The sequence below is a fragment of the Pan troglodytes genome, chromosome 11 (genome assembly GCF_028858775.2).
Source record: "Pan troglodytes isolate AG18354 chromosome 11, NHGRI_mPanTro3-v2.0_pri, whole genome shotgun sequence".
NCBI classification, from domain to species: Eukaryota; Metazoa; Chordata; class Mammalia; order Primates; family Hominidae; genus Pan; species Pan troglodytes.
The window spans coordinates 108,877,028-108,893,448 of NC_072409.2; the positions used below are offsets into that span (position 1 = coordinate 108,877,028).

At 37.1% G+C, this 16,421-nt stretch overlaps 1 protein-coding gene across 32 annotated transcripts in view; it reads right to left on the reverse strand.

Annotated features, from left to right (window-relative positions):
- Positions 1-16,421, reverse strand: part of KDM4C (lysine demethylase 4C) — a 404,595-nt gene that overhangs the window by 99,849 nt on the left and 288,325 nt on the right. The gene's annotated exons all lie outside the window — the stretch shown is intronic.

Consider the following 16,421-nt stretch of genomic DNA (forward strand, 5'->3'; position numbering starts at 1 on the left):
AAACTAACAAATTATCACACCCAAGATTTAAATTTTCACCCAAATAAAAATCCTCAGAATGGATCACACCACTGCACTCCAGCCTGGGTGACAGGAGTGAAACTCTGTCTCAAAAAAAGAAAAAAAAAAAAAATCCTCAGAATGATTAAAGAGTATGCCCAGGAGATGGAGTCTCCCTCTTTTCTTCACCAGCTTGTCCTTCCTGATAAGCAGTGTTGCTGTAACAGAATACCTGAGATTGGGTAGTTTATAAAGAAAAGAGGTTTATTTGGCTCAAGATTTTGCTGGCTGGAAGGTTCAAGATTGGGCATCTGCATGTGGTGAGGACCTCAGGCTGCTTCAACTCACTGCGGAAAGCAGAAGTGGGGTGGGAGTGCAAAGAGATCACATGGTGAAAGAGGGTATGAGAGAGAAACCGAGGAAGCCAGACTCTTTTTTACAACACACTCTCTCAGGAGCTAACTTATTCCGTCAGTGAGGACTTAACCCATACAGAAGGGCATTCATCCATTCACGAGGGAAGCACCCCAGAGACTCAAAAACCTCCACTAGGTCGCACCCCCCAACACTGCCACACTGGGATCGAATTTCAACATGAATTTTGGCAGAGACAAAACACATGTGATGAAACCACAGAAGATGAAACAGGTCAGTTGAACTTCAAAACACAAAACCAAAAACAAACCATTAACCGAGCATAGACAGAATGGATTACCGGTCATTTTACTACATGTAAAGAGGTATTATGCGCTGGGATCCGTTCTGGGGGATGCTGAACAAACCACCTGACTGCAGAATTGTCTGACTGACTGCATATCATGCCCACCATCACAGCTGGGATGCTTTCTGCTGGGGTCCAGTTGGGGAGAAAGTTGTTTCATATCCCTACTTTTGCTGAAGAAAGAGAAGACTCTGTTTATTGCTCTTCATATACAAATTAAGGAGTTCATCATTCTCAAGGATGAAAATCATCCATTCGCTGGGTATGGCAGGAGATCTTGTCAGACATTCTGAGACCTTTGTAAACTCCTAAATTCATGATGTATTCAAATAGAACACGTACCTTTTCATGTAAAATGTGCATTCAGATATACAGAAATAAAAACGTATCAGCATGTCCATGCTGGATGGGTAGCTAGGCTCACTCATTATCTTAGTGATACCCTATACAGCAGCCAAAAAGGCTCAGCAAAACAACTAATTCAATGATCTAGTCCTTTAGGGTTAATAGCAAGTAATGAAAACTGCAAATAGTATATAGGTAAATTGCTAAATCTGAATTTAATAAGATGCCTGGAATATTGCAAAAATATATGCATTCCTTTATAATATAAAGACAGTCACGTGGACTTGATCAAAACTTACTTATAAGCTGAAAAATAAAGTGGTCAAACATCATTTATACGTGACTGTCTAAACAAAAGTTTTCATTCTGATTGAGATTCAAGAATAGATTATATAAAAATTGCTCAGCAATGCTGGGCACAGTGGCTCATACCCGTAATCCCGGGACTTTGGCAGACCAAGGTGGGTGGATCATTTGAGGTCAGGAGTTCGAGATCACCCTGGCCAACATGGTGAAACCTCATTTCTACTAAAATATACAAAAAAATTAGCCATGCAAGTTGGCACATGCCTGTAATCCTAGCTACCTGGGAAGCTGAGGCAGGAGAATTGTTTGAACCCAAGAGACAGTGGTTGCAGTGAGCTGAGATCGCGCCACTGCACTCCAGCCTGGGTGACAGAGCGAAACTCCAACTCAGAAAGAAAAAAAAAAATTTGCTCAGCACTTAAAAGATTCAGATGTTAGGAAATAAGCTCAATAATGACATCCTTTTTCTCTATAAAGTAAGATGCACTACAATCTTTTTATTTGAAGGCAAGATTAGTTTGCTGTTCTTTAGATAGCAAATTCCTGTCTACAACTGTCTTTTTTAAAAGCTGTCAGTGCTAAAATGTTATTTCTGGTTAACAAAACCCATGTGCCCACATCACTATGAGTTAGGTTTCCGAGACACCTGCCACAAGTGGAGTTTATTAGATGACAGATGTATGCGTCTCTCTGCACCTCTCTGAGGCTTTTAGCTGTCTCTGACAGACCAACTGTTTGTCAAAGCTTTCCAACAGATCTGACACCAGGCAAGAGGGAACTACAATTTGATGGGCCCTGCAAGGCTAATGGTACCATGTGAGGATATGTTCAAACTTAATTTAAGAATATTTCTCCCATTCACCTGCAGCCTGTATCTCCCAAGGGCTGAAATAATGCAGATATAGTTTTATCACACTGCACACATTTAAAGTACTCTGAAATGAAAAGTAAAACAAACAAAAAACAGGGAGTATAACTGAACTGAGATAATCGTTTTCTTGGAAAATACCAGAAACAATTAATTTCTGCATCTCCATGTTTGTTTTCAGCCTCTGAGAATATCAGGAAGCTACCACCACAAAGGTGAGTATAGCTTAGTGGGAGAGAACATGGGAGTTGGGTCAGGAGCCCAGGATTTACACAGCTCTTCAACTATTATCTATATAACATATAAAATAAGAGTTGTCATAATTACTTCATGAGTAAATTATTGAAACTTACTCAGTGCCAACCATTGTGCTAACATCGCATATATCTCATTTAATCTGCAATGAGAAAATTATCACAATGAAAAAGCAATAGAAACTGTAATATCTAATTAATGATTCTGGCAGTAGGATTTTAGCTACAGAAATAGCTATGTTAGATCGGAACATTCTAAATGGAGGTAGATCTATGCCAAAAGCATTCTAAGAACAAGATTCCACCCCTGAGAGTCCCACGTTGTCCAGAGGAGAGTAAACACTGAGCATGGGGTGGAATGTTGCTGTCATGGACTGTAGCTCTCATCTCCCAAAACACTTCCCCTTCTCTGATCATCTACATTCTTTCCTCTCACTACTTCTCCTACTACTTTTCTTCACCACTTTGTCCTTCTCCCTACATCACTGAGCTATAATTAGTATCAGTCATTTCCACAGTCAATCTACTAACATTAAAAATATGGTTTGGATGATTACACAATGTATACATGTATCAAAAGATCACATTGTACCCCATAAGTATGTACAATGATTGTACATCAAATGTAAATGAAATCTTTAAAAACATATAGGGTTTTATATTTAATTTTCAAAGTGCAATGTAACTAACATAAAGTTCACCCTTTATTGTGTATACTTCTGTAAGTTTCCACAAAACAATACAGTTGTGTACCTCCACCACAATCAAGATATACCACAGTGCCATCAGCACAAAAATTCTTTGTGCCCCTTTGTAGTCAGTGACTCCACCCATGCATAAGGCCCAGCACTAATCCATTTTCTGTCCTTGTGTGTTTTGCTTTTACAGAATGTGACATAAATTGAATTCAACAGTACGGAGCCTTTTGAGTCAGGCATCTTTCACTTAGGGTAATGAATCTGAGATTCAACCATGGTTGATGAAATCTCTAGTTTGTTCCTTTTTAGTGCTGAGTAGCATTACATTGTATGAAGGTACCATGTTTTGAGAATTCATTCCCCAGTTGAAAAACACTGAGTTGTTTCCATTTTTTTGGTGATTATGATATATGTAAACATAAATTTTCATTTCTCTTAAGTAAATTCCTAGAAGTGGGATTGCTGGATGGTATGCTAAATTGTAAGTTTAATTTTATAAGAAACTGCCAGGCTGTTTTCCAAGATGGCTATAACATTTTGCATTACCACAAGCAATTTATAAGCATTCCAGTTGCTAACCGTCAGCATCACTACTTGACACTGTCAGTTATCTTAACACTGACTATTCCATTGATGTGTAGTGACATATCATTGTGGTTTTACTTGCTTTACCTAACAGATAATGACATTAAGCAGTTTGTCATGTACTTATGTACTGTCTATGTATGTCCTCTAGTGAAGTGTAAGACAAAATTTTGCACAGTTTTTTATAAGGTTGTTTTATTGTTGAGTGTCAAGAGTTCTTTATATATCCTGGAGACAAGTTCCTTATCAAGTGTGTGTTGTGCAAATATTCTGTCCCAGTCTGCGGCTTCTCAAACAGTGTTTTTGAGATGAGATCAGGCGTGTTCAGGGTGGTATGGCCGTAGAGTCAAACAGTGTTTTTCAAAGAGCAGAAGTGTATTATTTTTATGGGGCTCAATTTTTCAATTGTTTTAATGGGTCAAAATTTTGATCTAATTATCTAAGAAATCTCATAGGGCTTTTGTGACGTAAAACCCATGATCACAAAGATTTTCTTCTATAAGTTTTATAGTTTCTGGTTTGATGTTTGTTTATGATCCAATTTCAGTTCATTTTTGTACATAAAATGGGTATGGATCAAGATTCAATTTTATGTATTTATTTTCCGAATTTTTCCAACATCACTTAAATAACAAACTAATTGCCTTGGAACTTTTACTGAAAATCATATGACCATAGGTGTATGTGTCTAGTCCTGAAATTTCTATTCTTTTCTATCGTTACATATGTCTATCCCTTCACCACATTAACTTGATAATTGTAGCTTTATAATAAGCATTGAAATCAGGTAGTGAGATTCACCCAATTTTGTTGTTCTTTTCCAAATTATTTTGGCTTTCCCTTTCCACATAAATTTTAGAATTCGATTATCATTTTCTATAGTAAATCCTGCTGGAAATTTCATTAGAATTACACTGAATCTATGATCAATTTGGTGGAGAATTAATATTTTAACAACAATGTGTCTTCCAATCAGGTGTAACTTTCTACTTATTTAGCTATTCTTTGATTTCCTTTATTAGCGTTTTAGTTTTCAACATACAGATTTTGCATATATGCTTTCATGTTATATCTACGTATTTCATTATTTTGGCATTAATGGAAATGCATTTTTATTAACTTTCAAATTTTTCATTGCTAGCATACATAAATACAATGACATTTTTAAACCCTGTACCCTGAAAACTTGACACACTCATTCATAGGTTTTATTAGCTTTTTTTGTAAACCTTTGGGACTTTATGGAAATAATCATGTCCTCCCCCAATCAGTATGATTTGAATTCATTTTTCTTGCCTTACAGCACCAGCTAGGATCTGCATTCAGTATGAGGTTGAATAGGAGTGATGGGAACTGAATTCATTACCTTGTTCACAGTCACAGGAAAGAATTCAGTGTATCACCATTATGTCTAATGTTCGCAGTGGGTTTTTTTTCTAAGTATGCTTTGTTAGAATGAGGAAGTTCTTTCTGTGGATAGTCTGCTGTTTTTATTGGGAATCAATGTTAAATCCAGTTAAATTTTTTTTCTCCAGTATATTAATCATATGGCTTTTCTTTAGTCTGTTAATATAGCTAATTACATTGATTGATTTTAAAAAGTTAAATAAGCCTTATGTTCTCAGGATAAACCCAATTAAGTTTTTTACATACTGCTGATTCAGTTTGCTAATTATTATGATGGGATTTTTTGAAATGTGTATTCATGATGAGTATTGGTCTACAGTTTTCCTCCGCAAGAGTTGAGTATCGGGGTTATGCTGGCCCTATGCAATGAATTGGGAGGTGTTCCCTTCACTTCTAATTTTTTAAAAGTGTTCAGGTAGAACTGCTATAATTTCTTCCTTTAACATGTTACATCATAATACTGAAATTTACAATACACCAATGACAGCATCTGGGCCTGCAGTTTTATTCTAGAAAGATTTTTGTTTACAAATTCAACTCCATTAATAAATAAAACACTATTTCTTATTTATCTATTTCTTGTTGGGTGAGTTTTGATGTTTGGTTTCTTATAAGAAATTTGTCCATGTCACCAAAGTTTCCAAACTGTAACAACTACTTGTTTGATTTTGTCAGTCTGTTTGTTGTTCCCTTTTCCCCTTGTTCTGCCTGCTTTTGATCTAGCTAAATTTATTTTTATTTCACTTATCTCCACTAATGACTTAAATCTGTACCTCTCTTTTAAAAATATTCTTAGTCACACTACACTTTATAATACCCAATTACAATCTATCTTCAAATAATACTGTAGCACTTCAAATCTGGTGTGAGAACCTTAATATATTCTCAATTAGTCCACCTCATGTCTCACATTGTAATTGTCACACACTTTATTTTCACATGTGCTATAAACCACAATACATTACTACTATTTTGACTTTACCTTCCCTTTACCCATTTAGGGAGTCACATTTCCTTGTGAAAAAAATGACAGCCACATTTCCATGTGATAAAATTACATAAAACTATATACACCTGTTGTATCAATGTTACTTTCCTGGTTTGAATATTATACTACAATTACATAAGAAGTAACCAATAGAGGAAATTGAGAGACAAAACTTTAGAACTGTCACAACTTCCCAGGAATCTGTAATTATTTTAAAATTTAAAGTTTTTTGTTTTGTTTTGTTTTGCTTTTAGAAACAGGGTCTTGCTCTGTAGCCTAGGGTGGAGTGCAGTGGTGCAATCATGGCTCACTGTAACCTAGAGCTCCTAGGCTCAAGCAATCCTCCCATACACCTGGCCTAAAATTTAAAGTTTGTTTAAAAAGTTAAATAAACATGTATAAACTTTCCTGGCAATTAAATATGCATAATATTCCATGTATGAGAAAATGTGTTCCACGTGATAAAAGTTAACTTTAAAACAACCCTAATATCATTTATTTTAAAATGTAGACTACATATTCATCATTATTTTAACATCATTTCACTGTTGTAATGGTATTAGTAGTGTAATACATCATAATAACAATAAGAAGGAACATTTATTGAGCACTTATACAGCCAGGCCCTGGTGGAGTACTCTATGCTGAATCTTACTTGCCACTCAGAACAATGTTAAAAGCTACTATTATGGTGATTTTGATTCTACGAATGCTCCACTGAGAATGTAGAGTGAGAAGAAAGGTTCAGATAGAAAGTAGGGCATCATAGGCCAGGCGCGGTGGCTCACGCCTGTAATCCCAGCACTTTGGGAGGCTGAGGCAGGTGGATCACCTGAGGTCAGGAGTTCGAGACCAGTCTGGCCAACACGATGAAACTCCGTCTCTACTAAAAATACAAAACCTAGCTGGGCGTGGTGGTGCACACCTGTAATCCCAGCTACTCAGAAGGCTGAGGCAGGAGACTTGCTTGAACCTGGGAGAAGGAGGATGCAGTGAGCCAAGATTGCACCATTGCACTCCAGCCTGGGCGACAAGAGCAAAATTCTGTCTCAAAAAAAAAAAAAAAAAAAAAAAGACAGGGCATCATAAACATGTATGAAATAGACAGAAGAAAAGGAGCCAGCAAAGAAACCAAAACCAGGTAGCCAAAGAAAAAGAACACAACATGGAGCTGTCAGGAAAATCAGGGACAAAGTTTCAAGGCAGCTGGCACGTTCTGAAATAATTAGCATGTGGCAGAGTTGATAGGTGAACCCAGGTTGTCTGACTCCAAAGCTTACAACCATTATTATTACATTCATACTTTCATACTTTGCAGCAAATCGTACACCTGAGAAACCGTTGGCACTGCCTTTAGTAAAACTGAGGTGATCAAATTGTATACATAAAAGCTTTGAAATGCAGCCTGGAAAACTTCTAAGTGCGGGAAATAAGCAAATGTATGTAAAATGTCATGATGCTAGCGGGTTTATAGTAAGACCAAAGGAGGAAAAATACAACTACCCTTAAGAAAAAGTTGATTATTTTTATAAAACTGATTCACATATATGTGTCAGCGTATCAGACCAATATAGTATGCTATTTAAAGACTCCTAAATCTAACACAGCATGGTAAAATGCTGCATCCTCCCAAGTTATTTTCTCCATAGAAAAAAGTCAAAAATCAGCTGGGTGCGGTGGCTCATGCCTGTAATCCCAGCACTTTGGGAGGCCGAGGCGGGTGGATCACGAGGTCAGGAGATCGAGACCATCCTGACTAAAATGGTGAAACCCCGTCTCTACTAAAAATACAAAAAAATTAGCCATGCGTGGTGGTGGGCGCCTGTAGTCCCAGCTACTCGGGAGGCTGAGGCAGCAGAATGGCATGAACCCAGGAGACGGAGCTTGCAGTGAGCCAAGATCGCACCACTGCACTCCATCCTGGGCAACAGGGCAAGACTTCATATCAAAAAAAAAAGTCAAAAATCATTACTCCAATATGTTAACAATGATTACTTCTGTGAAGTGGCATGGACCTAAAGATGACTTTCATTTTGGATTTTATACACTTTGGTTTTTAAAAATATTTTGAAGATAAACATGTTACTTTTGTAACTAAAACAACAGGCCTTTGAAAATAAAATATAAAAATAAAGACCAAGAGTCTTAACATGATCTATATATTTGAATTCTAACCTCAAATAAGTAAGTCACAGTTAACAGTGCAACTGAGCCTTACCTCCTTTGGAGTTGCCCTGAACCTTGTATGTCTCAGGCTGATAACCTAAACTCTGAGCTTGGTCTGTCATTTAAGTGGAACATCTCACAGAGAAATAGAATGCAATTAAGGACAAACACATCTTGCTTGCTTGTTTGCTTTCCCCAATGCAGGTGGGCTGTCACCCGCCACATGTACAGCAAGCTGAACTTACAAAAACTGTTGTGCTTTATCTATGCAGAATGTACGTTGTGGTTATGTTATGCACCACAGCTATAGGAAGAAGGGGTCCCCCATATCAGCCTGAGGCTAAAAGCACAAAAATGATACTACTGTCATACACAGGAAAAAGAGAGTCAATAGTTCAAAGGCTATCACTAAGATAAATGGAGTTTTGAAATTAAATGGTGATTGCCCGGCTAAATTGAGAAGCCTGAAAATGCACATATATTCAGTGCTAGGACTGCCAGGAAAAGGAGTGATTTTGTGTTGCTGGTTCCTTCATTTTCTAATTATGAAAAATAGGATTCTTAGAGAAATATATAAATTTCCTTGTTGTTTCCAAAAATATCTGGGCCACTGAATCCCTCTTGTTTTTAAGTTGACCTGCCAAATAAAGAGCTCTGTAATGTTCATATTCTTATACAAAAAATATTTATGAATTGCTTTGAGAAACGTAAGAAGAGGATAATATCAAAAGATAATTATCTCTGGATGGCTTCTTCCTAGAGAAACTTTAAAGCAAATATCTGCAGCACTACTCAGTTTATGCCTTTTACTGTGTACAATAAAACAAGTAACAACAATATAATCCCTGCATTATTTACAAAAAACAACTCCAAGACATTATAGTATTTGGCGCAGTACTAAAATGCATAGTGTTTCATGACTCGCAGATATTTCATTTTCCTCTGAGCTCTGAATAATTTAAAATTTTATGTTAACAAATACCACTATAAAAATTAAAATTTTGATTTTTTAACACGTTGTCATTTCTAAAATGATCTTAAAATAATTCCATCATATCTGAAAAACATACACTATTGCTATTTGGAAGAGTATATTTGTTTAAATGATCTATACTACGTAAATATCCTGACATTAGGAAACAGAAATGCTTATTGTATCTCTGTAAAGAAATACCTGAGAAAAAGGGCTTTATTCTAGCCCTTCTCTTGTGCCTTCCAAAACTACCAAAAGAACAAACAACATCCTTGAAAGTTCTGTAAAATCTTCTTCTAAATCCTTTGCGGGGTGGAGAGGGGGATACCATACATCCTTCTGGAATGTAAATCCCATGAGAGGGATGACCTGTCCATCTTATGCCCCTGTCATTGAATGCAAGCCACCATGATCATCTCTGTATGTATTTATTAAATAAAAAACTGATAAATGAAAGAAAAAAGTGACCTTTATTCTATAATTTTTCTCAAAACCATTAAAATGATGACAAGCTGGAATCCCCAACTGATGTAATGAAGATGATTTTATTATATTTCAAATATATGCTTTGTGACAGAAATATTTTTATGCGGATCTCAATTACAGTTTTTTTTTTTTTTAAAGCTGTTACCCCTCCATTGTCCGCAAAGCAACAGGTGTCAAATATAGAACTGTGACATAGTGAAAGCTAGGAAAAGACCTGCGGATCACAATTTTTTGTCTTTTGCTTTTTCAAACTACAGTCACTGACTTATTACATTTCACACTATTTAGAGTTTTTAGAATTAAATATGGGTCAACAATCACTAAATGCATCAACAAGTGACACTTATTAAAATAAATCATACCAAATGGCCAGCATATTATAAGCTGCTCTGACACTACCACTGCTTTCATAAATAAAAAATGAGAATTAAACTTTCATAGTAAAATATTTCACTAGACTACATTGCAAATTTTGACACGGTCAATTCATCATTGTAAAAATCAGATGAAGCTCAGTCAGCTCTGGTCAGAAAGCTCATTAGTCTATTAAAATTATACCTTTGCCAGAACGTCATGATTCTTTTTGTGGAAATATGTCTGCTATTTAGTAAAAATATTTCATGACCATACTTTTTTGCTTTGTCCAAAGCAAATAAATGTTTAAAACTGATGACTTTCTAAATTCAATTATAAGCAACAGATGGCTCTAGGAAAAAAAATTTGAAAGTTTTAATTAACCTTAAGCGCTATTCCTGTAATGAAAAGTAGTCAATTTATTTGACTACTTTTTCCATTTATTTAAGTAAAACATTTTATTATTAAAGAAAGATGGAATAAATTTTATATTCCCAACAGAAAAAAAAAAGTCCATCGTTTAAAATTTTGTTTTAAGGAAGTTTCATTTCAGAAAACTATTAGTGAAAAGAAGACTTCAATTTAAAACTAAAAGGGATTCCGAAATAAATTCATTTTCATGGGTTTGAGAAAATTCTGTGTAGTTCTTAATGCAAATTCCCTTTGATAGGTGGCCACACATCTCGGCAACAAAATCCCGGTGTTAGATTATGTTTTGATTGACTGTAGGACACATTTATCTTTCACTAGAACACTGGACTTCCTTCTGGTCTTGTGTTTGTTTTCAATTTATTTAAGTCCCTTTATTCTAAGAGAGAATATACAAGAGACTTCAAGAACTCACGTCGTCTCACTTGATTATTATACTTCAAAAGGGGAACGGAGTGATAGATACATTATCATCACTGGCCAAATGGACACCTAGAAGAAGAAGTTGTTCACTGTCCCCTGATAATAATAACTGAACATCACATACCTTCAGTCACTATTAACCTAAGAGCACTCTGTTAAACAACTACATACCTAGGAGCAGTAAGATTCTAACCCCCTAGCATATCGCTCTTCTGAGCCACACCCAGATGGTCTACAAGGACCTCAAATTAAGAAAGTCCAATATATACTTCCTCCCACTAAACCCTATGCCTCTCCCAGTATTGAGGAGCCTTGCACATTGCAGGACCAGTCACCCAGCTGTTTATGCCAGGACCTTGGCTTTATTCTGTCGTGCTCCATAACGTGACTGAGTATTCACCAAGCCTGACCAACCCTGCCTCGTATCAATTCATTTCTCTCCAACCTAGGTTCGTGCTAAAATCATCTTTCACCTGATTATTGAAACTGACCTTGCTGCCAACATGTTGAGCCACCATACTCCACATTATGCATATTTTAAAATTTTTCTAGGAGGCTCATTTTAAAACTTTAAAGAAAAGGGCAAAATTGATTTTAGTAATACATTTTACTTTAATCTTATAAATCTAAAATATCATGTTGACAATACAAAAATAATCAGTGAGATATTTTACATCCTTTTTCATACTAAGTCTTTGAAATCTGCTGTGTATTTACACTTATAACGTATCTCAGTTCGGATACTAAATGTTTAAGGGTGGATACATGTGAAAGGTAGGCCTACCAAAACTATAGTTGTATCTAAAGTGCTTCAGTTTTTAAATGTAGCTGCTTCAGATTTTACACATAGCAAATTTAAAGTTAAATACAATTTGAAATTCAGTTCTTCAGTAACACTGACACATTCCAAGCGCAGGGTAGCTGTAAGCAGCCAGCAGTCACCACACAGACAGCACAGCTCCAAAAGACGGGAGGCTTCCTAGAACCTAGAACTTCTTGACTCAGAGCTCCCTCTTCATGCTTCACGCTCCAGCTCTACTGAAATTTCAGTTCCTAGACCTTACAGTTCTCTCCACTGCCAGGCCACAGAGCATGCTGTTCATTCTTCTGAACCCTCCCTCCCAGCTAGCTCTCCAGGGCTCAGATTAGGCATTATTAGGCACTGTTTCTTCCAGAAAGTTTTTCTACTGTCCCACACTGCTAAGTCTCATGCCCAAATCTAGTAAGGTCCTTCACTACATTTTGCATTTTTACAATAATAAAAGTTTTCACACTGCTGTGCAATTGTCTGTTTAAATTTCAATAACTTCCATTACCCTGTAATATCGTTAAGACCAGAAAGCAAGTAACTTTATCACCTAACTACATATTAAGTCCTCAATAAATATTTATTGAATAAATAAATAAACAAGTGAGAGACCACCAGGAATTCTGCTCCCTCCTTAAAAACATTAATCTGCTCTGATCCTGACAGACCAAACAAGAGCTTACAGGAATTTCTGCTGCAAAGAACTGTTGGTCATTGGCCATCGGCAATGAATTTACCTCTTTGTTCTTATGGGGAAGTGACAGTCACAGTCAAGCTGGTATCTTCCATAAATTGATAGACATCAAAATGTTGAGACAGCAAAAATGTTCACTCGCAAGCAATATTTTCAGTTAATTTAATTTAAAATATTTAATGTACTAAATCCAGAACTGAAAGCAATTAGAATTTTTTTGTCTACTTTGGTCCCCAAAACTATCTCTTACATATGGTGCCAAAATCTCATGTTTATGATACATTATTTTACTAAAGATATGTGGCAAATTCTATTTTTTGCTAACGCTATTTCATTTCCATAATTATGTATATCCATAAACAGAAACATTTTCTCTAGTTTTAAGAAATTAAAGTGTATTTATACAAAAATTTAATTAAGAGTTTCATAAAGTTTGTGCTTCTTAGGTCTAGTTTTCCATAATTTTCATATATATTCTGTAATTACTCCTAAAATAAGGGAAAAATTAGTTTATATTTCTAAATAGTTTCAGAAGTCAATTCCTCCTCAAAGTGGAAAAAAAGAAGTCAATAGCATTGTTTCTCCATATCAAAAACATCAATGGTCACTTCATGGAATTTCTGGGTTAAAAGGCAAAACTAAACACACAAATCTAATTTCACCCCTTCCACAAATTCCCTAAAAACAGTAAAGGGAATAATTCTGTAAGTTCAAATGGTGGGGGGGGGGTGGGGGGGGGGTGGGGAAGGGGCTGGGCACGGTGGCGCATGCCTATAATCCCAGCACTTTGGGAGGCTAAGGTAGGAGGATCACTTCAGCCCAGGAGTTTGAGACCAGCTTAGACAAGAAGGAAAGACCCCACCCTGACAAAAAAAAAAAAAAAATTAGCTGGAAATAGTAGTGCAAACCTGTATTCCCAGCTACTCAGAAGGCTGAAGTGGGAGGATCACTTGAGCCCAGGAAGTAAAGGCTGCAGTGAGCCATGACTGCACCACCGCACTCCAGCCTGGGCAACAGAGCAAGGCCCTGTCTCAAAAATAAACAAGTAAAAAGAAAGGAAAGAAAACACAAAGTAAAGAAAATTTTGGAAGCTAGAAAGTAAGACAAGTGACAACTTCAGCAAAACTGAGAAAGCTGCATCCTAAGAAGGCAAAATAAAAAAGCCAAAAGTGGCCGGGCACAGTGGTTCACACCTGTAATCCCAGCACTTTGGGAGGCCAAGGCAGGCAGATCACAAGGTCAGGAGATCGAGACCATCCTGGCTAACACGGTGACACCCCGTCTCTACGAAAAATACAAAAAATTAGCCGGTGTCTGGTGGCGGCGCCTGTAGTCCCAGCTACTTGGGACGCTGAGGCAGGAGAATGGCGTGAACCTGGGAGGCGGAGCTTGCAGTGAGCCAAGATCGCAACACTGCACTCCAGCCTGGGCAACAGAGACAGACTCTGTCTCAAGAAAAGCCAAAACCAAACCATTCATACTCCAGGACTTGCCAAAGATACTGGTGATACCAGGTGTCTCTGGAAGTGCTGAAATTAGGGTGAGGGGTAATGTACGGAGAACTGGCTGAAAGCCGCTGAACAAGAGGTTAGTTTCCCAGACTCCTTCTTCAGTCTATGAAACTAGGCAACTCCACTGCCACAAAATAAGAAAAAAACCTGAAGGTTTATTCTCAGAGCCAGTAAAAGAGAGTCTCTGGAACACTAGCCATTGCTGAGGGTAGAGTCGATATTGGGAAAGAAGCGGACTTACTGACCTTTTCCCTAAGGAGCACTGAGACCACCTGCCCTCCTGCCTCATTGGGCTCTGAGGAGCCCGCAGCCAGGCTTTTACCCTTCAGTCTGGAGACTGGACGAGTCTTCTCTAGAGAACCTGACCAGTATCTTCCCAATAAAATGCCCAGCCAGATCATAATATTTCAAGTTAACTATCCGATCCAACCCACCAGCACCAGGCTTCTGCTCAGCTCCCGTTATTAAAAATGGGCAAGCAACCAAGGATTATCAGACATCCAAGGACAGCCTCATGGAAAGTAAACACCAAATCAGGTAGATGACAGGCAGTCAAAAACTGTAACGGGACAGAAGATTCCGGGACAGGTTTCTCAAAGCACATGAAATTGATATGCATCCTGGTGTATCTGAATATCTTGAGGAGATATAAGCATGGCTCGACTATGAATAAATTGTGTTTACAAAGCAATAATAACATAAACCCTCAATTACCTATCCAACCACTGTATGTAAAATCCATGGAACACTACTGGAGGGAGAAGAAGGACACATCTGTATAGTGCGATTGACCGAAGCAAAGTGAGCTAAATCTTCCCCTCTCCAAAATAAGGTGTCATAGGTCATGCTTGAGACTAAAAAACAAAGTAAATACAGGCATATTATTTAGCTCTTTAGAGGCAAATGACAATAAAGAGATGGATGGGCGGACAGATTGAGAGATACAGACAGACAAAGATGGTTGAATTTGGTTTCCTTTGAGGAAAGGGAAGTAAGGACAGTAGGGGAAGAGGAATAGCTGTCTTTCACATTATAACCTGCAGAAGGACTTGACAATTTAAGCTATCTCTAAACAATCTAAAACAAATATGCATGCCCACGCAACTGCTATATCAAAAGTCTACTCCTTTAAGAAATAAAATCCTGGCCAGGCACAGTGGCTCACACCTATGATCCCAGCACTTTGGGAGGCCGAGGCAGGCGGATCATGAGGTCAGGAGTTTGAGACCATCCTGGCCAACATGGTGAAACCCTGTCTCTACCAAAAACACAAAAATTAGCTGGGCGTGGTGGCATGCACCTGTAGTCCCAGCTACTCGGGAGGCTGAGGCAGGAGAATCACTTGAACCCGGGAGGCGGAGGTTGCAGTGAGCTGAGATCGCACCACTGCACTCCAGCCTGGTGACAGAGCAAGACTCCATCTCAAAATAATAATAATAATAATAACAACAACAACAATACTGCTAAAAAGTCATCCCTGATTTAGAATTAGTATTAACAGCTATTATCCTAGGAGCTGCTGGGTCAAGGGAGAGGGAGAACAGTTAACAGTTTCAAATTAAATTCATAGGAAGCAGTTAGAAATCAATAAACTCAAATATGTAACAAGGTATACAGACAGTATGCAATAGCTGTCCCTCTCCTCTGTTCTCCACGTTCTTGCCAATAAGAAGAAGAAGAAAAAAAAAAAAAACATGACAATGACATTAAAATAAGGAACAAGAGAAAGCAAAGGCCATGTGCCTAAAATGGTGGAAGACAGAACTATTCCCTTCCACCTGAAAAGTTACAAGATATCATAAATAATAAACAAACAAAATCATTGCAAGGAATGTGAGAACACTGGATTGAAGAAGAAAGGATACTATTATTATGAGGGGATCCTCTCTCTATTCCAGTGGTTTTCAAACTTTTTGGTATCAGGACTCTTTTATACTCTTAAATGTTATTAAGGATCACAAAAAACTTCTATTTATGTGGGTTTTATCTAACAATATTTTTCACATTAGAAATTAAAAATGGAAATTTTTAAAAATATATATTTATGAATTCATTTAAAAATAACAAACCCATTACATAATAAAATATTTTTATTAAAATAACCGTATTTTCTAAAACAAAAAGAAAACAGCTTGAAGAGTGGCGTTGTTTTAAATTTTTGCCAATCTCTGCCCGGTTTAATAAAAGAGAGTTAGAGTCTCATATCTGCTTTAGCATTTGGTCTGTTGTAATATGTTGTTTGGTTGAAGTATATGAAGACTATGTGGTTTCACACACATAAATACTTGGAAAAGGACATGTATTTTAATAACCTTTCCAGATAATCATGGACATTCTTCATGATACTTCACCAAAACTTCAATGGTAGTTCCTAAAGGTAATGAACTTTTCATACCATGTACTAT